This window comes from Schistocerca gregaria, chromosome 8 (assembly GCF_023897955.1).
Source record: "Schistocerca gregaria isolate iqSchGreg1 chromosome 8, iqSchGreg1.2, whole genome shotgun sequence".
Lineage (NCBI taxonomy): Eukaryota > Metazoa > Arthropoda > Insecta > Orthoptera > Acrididae > Schistocerca > Schistocerca gregaria.
In genome coordinates this window covers 16,554,370-16,566,920 of record NC_064927.1, presented here as the reverse complement: position 1 = coordinate 16,566,920, position 12,551 = coordinate 16,554,370, and the positions used below count along the sequence as shown (strand labels likewise).

Here is a 12,551-nt window from a genome sequence, read left to right as displayed (position 1 = left end):
ATAAAGGAAAAAAAAAAAGGTACATCATGAGGTGGGACGAGGCACTCTGAATTACATTTTATAGATGTATTTCTCACATATCTCAGAGACTTTCGCTGTCGTCGTCGTCGTCGTTGTCGTCGTCGTCGTCGTGGGCGCTTCTGCAGAGTAAGCAAATGGCCATCGTAGCAAATGCGGCGAGGGACGCCCTGCCTTCGATTCCGTATGCACAAAGTGTGTGGTCTTGATTCCCAGTCCATATTTGGTCGATCACGTAAGAGGTTGAATGTAACGAATGGGTGGGAAATAGCAAGGGGCAGCGGCTGTGTAGAACGAAAACACAAATCATCAGGGGTGTGAGCGTTTCGAGATGAGTCATATACAAGTTGCACTTGGTCGTCAGTGACTGTGTGGCCTAATGGATAAGGCGTCGGACTTCGGATCTGAAGATTACAGGTTCGAATGCTGTCACGCTCGTCTTTTATCAGTTCTGAAAAAGAAACATTCCGTTTTAATGCAGCAATTGAGCAGTACGCAACCTTCTGAATGTGGCTGTTGACCATTTTCTGCTTGGAGATGCTCTTGAGCTTGAAACACACACAACAAGACCGGTGATAACTAGCGAAATGGTCGGCAGAGTGCAGTCACCGCGAGTTTTCACTGGCACTTGAACATCTAAAACTACGTCGGAAAGTAACTCGCTCGCCTTTTGAGTCACATCAAGTATGAGTGTTAATTTTGACGCCACTAGCTCTGCAGGTTGTGATGCAATTCCTTTACCTCTCAGAAATGATTATGAAATAAAAATGAAGTACGTGACGAGTGTGACGTTAGGAAAACATTAGGCAGCATGGAGAGATTCTGTATTGGACCACCCAACCCAAACGAGTACTGTGTGACATGCTACCCGACAAGTATTCGCCGAAGTAGCCCGGCTAGCTCAGTCGGTAGAGCATGGGACTCTTAATCTCAGGGTCGTGGGTTCGAGCCCCACGCTGGGCGGAACGGAATTTTGTTCCGCTGCAGATGTAAATTACCGTTTTTCTGATTAACGTGATGTAATGGAAATAGCAACTTTAAACTTTGCCTACCTCTCTGTCAGTCGCAAGGAAACTGTATATGAAGGTGAAGGTGATTTTGTAGACATGTGTGAAAGACATGTTCTGAAATGCAAGTGTTGTTGTTTGGAGAGGACATCGGTTACGTGTCACATGTGTAGCCAAGCAGTAATGGGTCGCCATAGCTGCAAATATTAGTCGGTAATATGAAGTGTTGTCAGCTGAAGTCTGATGATCCAGACTACCGTAAGGCTGAAGTACGCAAAAGTACCGCTAGGCCGCGCCCCTTGAGCTCAGTGGTAGAGCACTGGACTAGTAAACCAAGGGTCGTGAGTTCCATCCTCAAAGGAAGAAGTCGAATTTTGGAAATCAGTTGCACGTCGTGGCCGTATAGCAAACAGTATCTGTGATGACGAACAATTAGCGACATGCCTTTTATTAAGAATTACTCTCACATGTGATTAAGGCGAATGGCGCAGATAAAGCCTTTGCCAAAGCGGTACAGCATGAGGTGGGACGAGGCACTCTGAATTACATTTTATAGACGTATTTCTCACATATCTCAAAGACTCTCGCGGTCGTCGTCGTCGTCGTCGTCGCTTCTGCAGAAGTAGCAAATGGCCATCGTAGCAAATGCGGCGAGGTACGCCCTGCCTTCGATTCCGTATGCACATAGTGTGTGGTCTTGATTCCCAGTCTATATTTGGTCGGTCACGTAAGAGGTTGAATGTAACGAATGGGTGGGAGATAGCAAGGGGCAGCGGCTGTGTAGAACGAAAACACAAATCATCAGGGGTGTGAGCGTTTCGAGATGAGTCATATACAAGTTGCACTTGGTCGTCGGTGACTTTGTGGCCTAATGGGTAAGGCGTCGGACTTCGGATCTGAAGATTACAGGTTCGAATGCTGCCACGCTCGTGTTTTATCAGTTCTTAAAAAGAAACATACCGTTTTAATGTAGCAATTGAGCAGTTCGAAACCGTCTGAATGTTGCTGTTGACCATTTTCTGCTTGGAGATGCTCTTGAGCTTGAAACACACACAACAAGACCGGTGATAACTAGCGAAATGGTCGGCAGAGTGCCGTCACCACGAGTTTTCACTGGCACTTGCACATCTAAAACAACGTCGGAAAGTAACTCGTTCGCCTTTTGAGTCACATCAAGTATGAGTGTTAATTTTGACGCCACTAGCTCTGCAGGTTGTGATGCAATTCCTCTACCTCTCAGAAATGGTTATGAAATAAAAGTGAAGTACGTGACGAGTGTGACGTTAGGAAAACATTAGGCAGCATTGAGAGATTCTGTATTGGACAACCCAACATACACGAGTACTGTGTGACGTGCTACTCGGCAAGTATTCACCGAAGCAGCCCGGCTAGATCAGTCGGTAGAGCATGAGACTCTTAATCTCAGGGTGGTGTGTTCGAGCCCCACGCTGGGCGGAACGGAATTTTGTTCCGCTGCAGATGTAAATTACCGTTTTTCTGATTAACGTGATGTAATGGAAATAGCAACTTTAAACTTTGCCTACGTCTCTGTCAGTCGCAAGGAAACTGTATTTGAAGGTGAAGGTGATTTTGTAGACATGTGTGAAAGACATGTTCTGAAATGCAAGTGTTGTTGTTTGGAGAGGACATCGGTTACGTGTCAGATGTGTGGCCAAGCAGTAATGGGTCGCCATAGCTGCAAATATTAGTCGGTAATATGAAGTGTTGTCAGCTGAAGTCTGATGATCCAGACGACCGTAAGGACGAAGTACGCAAAAGTACCGCTAGGCCGCGACTCTTTAGCTCAGTGGTAGAGCACTGGTCTAGCAAACGAAATGTCGTGAGTTCCATTCTCAAAGGAGGAATTCGAATTTTGGAAATCAGTTGCGCGTTGTGGCCGTATAGCAAACAGTATCTGTGATGACGAACAATTAGCGACACGCCTTTTGTTAAAAATTACTCTCAGATGTGATTAAGGCAAATGGCGCAGATAAAGCCTTTGCCGAAGCGGTACAGCATAAGGTGGGACGAGTCAGTCTGAATTAGATTTTATAGATGTATTTCTCACATATCTCAGAGCCTCTCGCGGTCGTCGTCGTCGTCGTCGTCGTCGTCGTCGTCGTCGTCGTCGTCGTCATCGTCGTCGCCGCTTCTGCAGAAGTAACAAATTTCCATAGTAGCAAATGCGGCGAGGGACGCCCGCCTTCGATTCCCAATGCACAAAGTGTGTGGTCTTGTTTCCCAGTCTATATTTGGTCGGTCACGTAAGAGGTTGAATGTGTGGGAAAGAGCAAGGGGCAGCGGCTGTGTAGAACGAAAACACAAATCATCAGGGGTGTGAGCGTTTCGAGATGAGTCGTATACAAGTTGCACTTGGTCGTCAGTGACCGTGTGGCCTAATGGATATCGCAGTCAGACGGCAGCGGCCTTGGCGGTCGGACGCAGGTTGTTTTCGCTCTCGCCTGTGGCGGTCGCGTGCTGTTTGGTGAGTGTGCGCATTGCTACGTTTGTTTTATTGTGGCGTGATGAATTGCATTCGACTATAATGGATCAACGTATACGGACAGACACGTTGAAATTGAGTTTTGACCCTCATTATGGACGACCCAAATCCTTTGTGGTTGAGTTATTTATTAGAGACGTCATGAAAATAACTATTGATGATATGATTGGCATTCACCTATCTATCGTTAGCAGTACGGTGTACCTCAAATTGTTGAATCCCGAGAAATGCGAGCAGGTCGTTCAATCTTGTGGAGGAGTGTTGAAGTTCAACCATTCTGACGGCAATGTTGGTGATGTCAGAATTTCGCTTGCTGGTCTCGGAGTGAGAACTGTTCGCATATTTGAATTACCCTTTGAAATTTCTGCTGACCAGATTAATGCCAAATTGAGGGAATATGGAACAGTTATCAGCAATACGGCAGAAAAGTGGTCGACTATGCATATTTTCCCGGTGCTAAACGGTGTCCGTCAGGTGAAGATAGGTATGTTAAAGCACATTCCGTCCTACATCAATGTGTGAGGCTACAGGGCCATAGTGATTTATGACGGGCAGCCTAGAACTTGTGCGGGATGTGAGTCCACAGAACATATCCGTGCTCAGTGTGTCCAACGACACGTGGCGCTAATACCGGCCGGTGAGCGTGAGTTGCGCGGCCCGACGTCTACGTTGCCATTATCATACGTCGCCGCCGCTCGGGCTAATGTCACCTCGGAACCTAGTTTAGATGTTTCGCTAGAGGGTTTGCGCGCAGTGCACGAAGGCGCTACACCGATGGAAGCGAACGATGTACCGAATGTTCCTTCTTCACACACCCAGAAGGAGGGCAATACTCACTCGCAGATGGGGCACCCACCGGACACCGAAAGTATTCCGGCGGGCGTACCGGTTCGAGACGACAAGTCCGACGTGGACCGGATGGAGTCGAACGAGATGGCTGGCCACCAGCCCCCGCGGTCTCCCAAATCTCAGAAGAAACGCCGGCTAGCACATCAAGGGGCAGAAGCAAAGGCGCCAATATTGCGTGAAAAGGCGAACCACGTCAGACAGAAACTGAGTGAAGTAACTGACCCATCGTCGTCGGCAACCAGCAAAACGGCAAAAAAATCTCGGACGGACGAATCGGACACTGATCACGGACGATCGCCCTCAGGGGACCCTGCGGTGGCCGATTCATTGGATCCGAACCCTATGCCTGAATGTTCCAAGCTCTCGGATTGCGATATGAACGCAGACAAGTTCGTGTGCGATTGGTCAGATGACGCTGAAGAGGTTGGTCGGGAAGAAGATTTAGTACGGGATCGGCGCGGTATAGAGAATCCGTCATCAGAAGCTCAAGCAGATGTGTCCCACCAGCAACAAACGGCTACCGCCGGCGTCGGTGCAGTGGCTGATGACGCGGACTTCTTTTAGATGATGTTCGCCATGAACATCAATAGTAGGCATATTGTCACCTAGACCTCTGTTCTCATGACGTCCTTGCAAGCTTACCGCATTGCGACATTGAACATCAATAAGATCAGTAGCCCACTCAACTTAAAAAACCTTCAAGATTTTCTCTATGCCGCTGATATTGATCTCATTATGCTGCAGGAAGTGACCAATATTAACCTTGACCGTATCACAGGTTACAATGCCGTCGTTAATCCTGGAAATTGTACTGAACTAGGGACCGCGATCATGGCCAAGGAAGGGATAGTGATGTCACATATCGAACGCCTGGCGAATAGCAGAGGTATAGCGACTACTATCGATACTACCAGATTTATTAATCTCTACGCCCCTTCCGGTTCTGGGAGACGACGACAGAGAGCAGAGTTTTTAAAGATGGCATTGTGCCACTTTTCACACCACCTTCAGATCAACTTATATTCGCTGGTGATTTTAACTGTGTACTCAGTCCCAAAGACCAGACACCAAATTTCAATCCGTCCGCCGACCTTCGTGCCATCATTGAAGAGTTAAATTTAATAGACACATGGGAGGATAGACACGGTGACAGGCCCGGATTCAAATTCGTTACTGGTCACTCAGCTAGCCGCGTCGATAGAATCTACGCATCAGCAAATATGAGGGAACATGTTTTGCAGGCAGAGCTATGGCCGACTGCCTTTACAGATCATGTGGCATATATATGTACCGTCTATTTAGCCAAACAAGGGACGTACAGGGCAAGGGGACCCTGGAAACTCAATGTAGCGCATTTAACAGAACCCGAGTGTCACAGAGTCTTCCGCAACACGTGGGCAGAATGCGAACGAAAGTTTCCCGCGTACGACTCTGCCATTACGTGGTGGGTAAAATGTGCAAAACCCGCCTTAACAAAAGCGATGAAGAATTATTCCAGAGATCGATGTGCCTGGCAGAAGCAAACCCTGGAATTCTACTTTCAGTGTTTAAGGGATTTATATCGAGAAGATGCAACGGTAATACCAAATCGTATGCATATTAAACGAATACAGGCTACGATTTTAACCCTCAAACGGAAGCAATTGGAAGGCTGTAAAGTCAGGACACGTCTGCAAAACGCCGTACAGGACGAAACGACATCAATGTATCATGTTATTCTCGAACACAAAAGGGGGCACAGAAAGATATTGACAGAACTGCACACTGCAGATGGTCGACACTTACACCACCAGCGCAACATACGAGACGAGATTTATAAACATTTCACAGCACAGTTAACGGAACACCCGGTGGATATAGCGGCGCAGCAAGCCCTCATGGCACGCCGTTTTGCGACATTGAGCACGGAAGAAGCAGACGGCCTCGCTGCAGTAATAACTGACGATGAAGTAGCGGACGCCATTCGAGGGAGCCCACAGAATAAATCGCCTGGCCCCGACGGATTACCGGCCGAGTTTTATAGAACTTTTCGACACCATTTAGTTCCAAAGATGACCATGGTCTGTAATGATATCCTAAACGCTGGAGATGATATCCTAAGGGAATACTGTGAGGGCATAGTGGTATTGGTCCCCAAAACCCCAGCGGGCAAGACAGTCGACAATCTCCGACCGATTACATTACTTAATACGGATTATAAGATATTCGCGCGGGTCATGATGCAGCGGTTCAGTACGGTACTCAGTACTGTCACGGGGGCCTATCAAACGAGCGTTGGGAAAACTAGAAACATCCAGCAGACGTTAAGCGAATATAGAGATATCATAGCTACAGCCGCCGCTTGTGACATCCGATGCGCTCTAGTCTCGCTAGATTTTGAAAAACATTCGATAAAGTCAGTCACTCATATCTTCTGTGCGCGATGGCAGCAATGAATTTTCCACGGAAAGTTATTGACACTGTTACACTCCTGCTGAGAAACGGAACATCCAAGATATGTCACAACGGACAACTAAGTAAACCTATTTCCATCACTTGGTCGGTCCGACAAGGTTGCCCGATGTCAATGGCTTTGTTTGCAGTTGCTCTTAAACCCTTGCTGTTCTCCCTGACGCAAAACCTTCCGGGATTACGTATACATGGCCAGAAGATTGTCTGCCAGGCATTTGCGGATGACGTCAGTTTCGTGGTGACGAAAGATGAAGACTTAGAACGCGCGTTTCAGCTGATAAACACTTATGAAGCCGCCTCAGGAGCGAAAGTCAACTGTAAAAAGTCTGGCGTTATGGCACTTGGTAGGGGACTAGAACTTGTACACTAAAAAGGATGGCAACTTTTAAATGTCTCGGCATTGAATACACGCACAGCATCCGCTGCACGGCTGCTCTTAACTATAGGAGATTGTTGGCACAAATTCGGGCCGGCATACGGCAACATCATTTGCGAAATCTCAACGCCGTACAAAGAGTGCTTTTAGTCAATACTTACATCGTTTCAAAAGTCAATTATGTCGCGCAAATCCTCCCAATACCAAAAGTCATAGCACAACGCATGCTTGCGGCGCTCGGCCACTTTGTCAGTAGGGGACAAATTTTCAAAGTCGCATTTGAAACCTTGACGCTCCCCATGGGAAAGGGCGGCCTCAATCTGACTGATGTTTACCACAAAGCGAAAGCATTATATATCAGCAACGTGTATAAACAATGGCAACGAACACCACATTCCTTAACGGCCCTTCTTCTCCATGAAATCGCACCAGCCAGCATGACGCCTCCTGTCAACGTAAGTCACATCCCGACTGCATTATGCCACTTTAGTAATTTTTTCCTAGACTACAGCTATGTTCAATGCACCATACCTGAGAATGATCTTTACAGGGTCAGAGCGCTTTACAGCTGCCTGACGGACAGTAAATCGCGGAACAGAATAGAAGTAAAGTATAAAGACTGCAGTTGGGCAAAGATCTGGGAAAACATTCACGACGCACACTTACCATCGCAGGTGCGGTCTACGTGGTACATGGTGGTCAATAGGATCATACCGACAAATTCAAAGCTACACATGATTCACTTGTCCGACACTCCGAATTGCGTTCACTGTACTTTACTAGATACCATTGAACATCGCTTTCTATGCGACGATGTGAAGGATATCTGGATTCTCTTTGCACGGAAGCTCTCAAGTATGCTGCGTACTGCACCTAGGATGATTACTCCAGCTGGACTCCTCACTCCCGATGCCGTTCCATACCCCCCCCCCCCCCCCCCCGCAAAACGACGAGCAGTCAATTGGCTTCAAGGTCAGACGGTGTATTATATATTATCGGCGCCAGAAAAAAATAAAGAAGACTATTGGTTATACCTACTAACTCAACACCAGAAACTTCAACGAATAGACAAATATAGAGAAAAGTATGCGTCTTTCCTACTCCGAACATTAACGTAGAGAGATATTCATCCAGGGCTACGTTTGCAGTACGAAAATACTGCTGGATGGCCCCTTCAGAATTATAATGGCCGCAATTAGGATTCGGATTGCGGGAATCGAACGGTCACGAATTAGCGACGGACCGCCCCGACAGTGGTGACACTTTGGGGGGCGATGCCTCTCCTGTCGACAGCAATACGAGACTGTTCTACAGGAACCCCGTGGAATTTCGGAGATCTAATACTCACATTACAATTATTCTTTTCTTACTTATTTAAGAAGATTCGTTTATTTGCACAGAAGACGTGTTTCTTTTATGTTTGAATCTCCCATAAAAGAGGAGGAGAAGATTTGTTCCTTCATGCTGCGTAAGACTCCAGCACCCTCCAGTTTATTTGCACATATGCAGTCTTCCTTGTACGTTGTGATGAGTTACTCACATTCTCGCAGAAGAGTTAATTTGTTTAATCCCCATATGCAATATAGTGGTTTAACCAACTATCCAAATGCATACTGAAGAGCATTAAACTGTCACACGAATATTATTTAATATAAACCGTGACTTTCTTTTATGGCGGAGAAGCCGAGCCGATGAAGGCAATTTTGGCGAGCGTGAGGACGGGCTAGAAGGGGTGGATGGAGACCCGACAAAATAAAAAAAAAAAAAAATGGATAAGGTTGGTAGAGCATGAGACTCTTAATCTCATGGTCGTGGGTTCGAGCCCCACGCTGGGCTGAACGGAATTTCATTCCGCTGCAGATGCAACTTACCGTTTTTCTGATTAACGTGATGTAAAGGAAATAGCAACTTTAAACTTTGCCTAAGTCTCTGTCAGTCACAAGGAAACTGTATTTGAAGGTGAAGGTGATTTTGTAGACATGTGTGAAAGACATGTTCTGAAATGCAAGTGTTGTTGTTTGGAGAGCACATCGGTTTCGTGTCAGATGTGTAGCCAAGCAGTAATGGGTCGCCATAGCTGCAAATATTAGTCGGTAATACGAAGTGTTGTCAGCTGAAGTCTGATGATCCAGACGACCGTAAGGACAAAGTACGCAAAAGTTCCGATAGGCCGCGCCTCTTTAGCTCAGTGGTAGAGCACTGGTCTAGTAAACCAAGGGTCGTGAGTTCCATCCTCAAAGGAGGAAGTCGAATTTTGGAAATCAGTTGCGCGTCGTGGCCGTATAGCAAACAGTATCTGTGATGACGAACTATTAGCGACAGGCGTTTTATTAAGAATTACTCCCAGATGTGATTAAGGCGAATGGCGCAGATAAAGCATTTGCCAAAGCGGTACAGCATAAGGTGGTACGAGGCAGTCTGAATTACATTTTATAGATATATTTTTCACATATATCAGAGCTTCTCGTCGTCGTCGTCGTCGTCGTCGTCGTCGTCGTCGTCGTCGTCGTCGTCGTCGCCGCCGCCGCTTCTGCAGCAGTAGCAAATGCGGCGAGGGACGCCCTGCCTTCGATTCCGAATGCACAAAGTGTGTGGTCTTGTTTCTCAGTCTATATTTGGTCTGTCTCGTAAGAGGTTGAATGTAACGAGTGGGTGGGAAAGAGCAAGAGGCAGCGGCTGTGTAGAACGAAAACACAAATCATCAGGGGTGTGAGCGTTTCGAGATGAGTCGTATAAATGTCATAGTTGGTCGTCAGTGACCGTGTGTCCTAATGGATAAGGCGTCGGACTTCGGATCTGAAGATTACAGGTTCGAATGCTATCACGCTCGTGTTTTTCCAGTTCTGAAAAAGAAACATACCGTTTTAATGTAGCAATTTAGCAGTACGAAACCGTCTGAAAGTTGCTGTTGACCATTTTCTGCTTGGAGATGGTCTTGAGCTTCAAACACACACAACAAGACCGGTGTTAACTAGCGAAATGGTCAGCAGAGTGCCGTCACCGCGAGTTTTGACTGGCACTTGCACATCTAAAACAACGTCGGAAAGTAACTCGTTCGCCTCAGTCGGTAGAGCATGAGACTCTTAATCTCAGGGTCGTGGGTTCGAGCCCCACGCTGGGCCGAACGGAATTTTGTTCCGCTGCAGATGTAAATTACCGTTTTTCTGATTAACGTGATGTAATGGAAATAGCAACTTTAAACTTTGCCTACGTCTCTGTCAGTCGCAAGGAAACTGTATTTGAAGGTGAAGTTGATTTTGTAGACATGTGTGAAAGACATGTTCTGAAATGCAAGTTATGTTGTTTGGAAAGGCCATCGGTTACATGTCAGATGTGTAGCCAAGCAGTAATGGGTGGCCATAGCTGCAAATATTAGTCGGTAATATGAAGTGTTGTCAGCTGAAGTCTGATGATCCAGACGACCGTAAGGACCGGATACAGAACCGCGCCCTGAAGACTGCTATGCATCTTCCAAGGCGCTTTTCGACGCGCCAACTCCACGAGGACACCCGAATCCTGCCTCTTCGAGAAAGGTTCCGCGCCATCGCCAGGAAATTCTACGAGAGGACGGAACACTCCCGTAACCGGCTCATCCGTGGACTGGGCCAACAACCACATCACAGGCCAAGCACGCGCTGGCCTGACCTGCTGAGGGATTAAGTTTTACTAATCCCCCAGCAGAGTGTGTTACTTTTTCTCTTACAGGTCACACCAGCATGGAAAAATCGACAAGTGTGTTAATATATTTTTCTTTTCTCTTCCACAGGAACCGCAGGAATGACAAATCTGTCTAGACTGCACCATTCTCGAGCCAAGGATCGGCTCGTCTTTACAGCGTCAGCGTCAGCGTCAGCGACCGTAAGGACGAAGTACGCAAGAGTACCGCTAGACCTCTCCTCTTTAGCTCAGTGACAGTTCCGCTTCAGACGCCGTGCAGTGTGGACGTGCCTAGTCTTCCGGTCCGCCGTAGCGTTACGTATAGTGGGATATCGTTTGTTTACGTGTAGTGTTGTACCTTCTGTAAGTTTTTCTCCGTCGTTGTTTCGTTCCTTGTGTTACTTTCTGTGTGTATTTCAGTGTTTTTTTTGTGTAGCGGTTTAGACCGCGTTGTTTTTGAAAATGTCGTCTCAGGGTATTCCTCGTCAGGCTACAGTTAGTTTTGCTTTTGACAAGGCCACCCGCCATGTGCAACCTAGTTCCCTTGAGATTCATGATTGGTTAGTAGATACCTTTGGCATTCATTCCGATCAGGTGCACACTGCTTATTTTGATACAGAACTCTATGTTTTCTTTGTTAAATTTATGGCCCCCCTTCAGGTTGATAAAATTATTTCCAAATTTGGTCATCAGGTTCTCTTTCGGCATCGGGATGGTTCTGTCAGTACCGTACTGCTTTCAAATGCTTCCATTACGTACACCAGTGTTCGTGTTTACAACCTTCCGCCGGAGGTTGATAATGTGTATCTTAAGGAGGGTTTACTCAAGTATGGTGATGTTAAGAGTATTCGCCTTGAACGCTGATCCAGCTAACATCGCCTGCAGTGTTACTGTGGCATTCGTTCCGTCGAAATGCACTTGAAGCAGAATATTCCCTCGCACCTACAGATCGGTGGATATCGTGTCCATGTAACATATAGTGGTCAGGTTGGCACCTGTTTTTTGTGTAATGAGAGTGGCCACGTGCGTACCGACTGTCCGCGGAGGTTTTTTGTGTTAAAAAATTCTCTCGAACAGCGTCGCAAGTTAACGGTCGCTGACCTCGTTGCAGGTGGTTCTGCTCTTGGTGTCGAACAGTCCAGTGGTAGTAGCGCCCAGCCGCAGGTTTTGCACGCCCCTGACACAGAATTTCCTCCTTTACGTGCCAAATCTGATGTTGTTCCGTCGGTTCCTCAGGTGGGTGTGCCGCTTTTAAATAATAAACGGCGTCGCGCACAAGATGGAAATAGTACGGATGAGGATCTCCCCGAGATGCCCCAATCCGAGAGACCGACATCCTCCGAGCCACAGAGTAGTGTAGATGCTCCCTGTTCCCCAGAAGTAGCTGTTCCGGTAGCGGCTGCTGACGCCCCTCCGCCTTCCGACACGGCTTCTCTCGAGTCGGCTCGTCGGTCGGGCCTGTTGGCGCCGCCTTCCGAACCGACTTAGTTGTCACAACAATTTGAGTCGCAACAACTTCCTGCTTCGCTGCCCCACACCTGTGCCAGCGGAGCTGCTCCGCTTCCTTCCAACTTAGCAGTTTCTGAGCTTCCTGCTCACGTTTCGCCTCCGTGTAGTCCATGTTTGCCGGAAGCTAATACTGGTGTAGACCAGTCCGTTTCGTCGGATGTTTCCCCCGCGACCCCGGACC

At 47.3% G+C, this 12,551-nt stretch overlaps 2 non-coding genes across 2 annotated transcripts; both read left to right on the top strand.

Moving 5' to 3' along the window:
• The first annotated feature begins 908 nt into the window (after positions 1 to 908).
• On the top strand, positions 909 to 981 carry Trnak-cuu (transfer RNA lysine (anticodon CUU)). The gene has a single exon. It is a non-coding gene; the product is annotated as a tRNA-Lys (tRNA).
• A 1,426-nt stretch (positions 982 to 2,407) lies between these two features.
• Trnak-cuu (transfer RNA lysine (anticodon CUU)) lies at positions 2,408 to 2,480 on the top strand. Its single transcript has one exon. It is a non-coding gene; the product is annotated as a tRNA-Lys (tRNA).
• Positions 2,481 to 12,551: the final 10,071 nt, after the last annotated feature.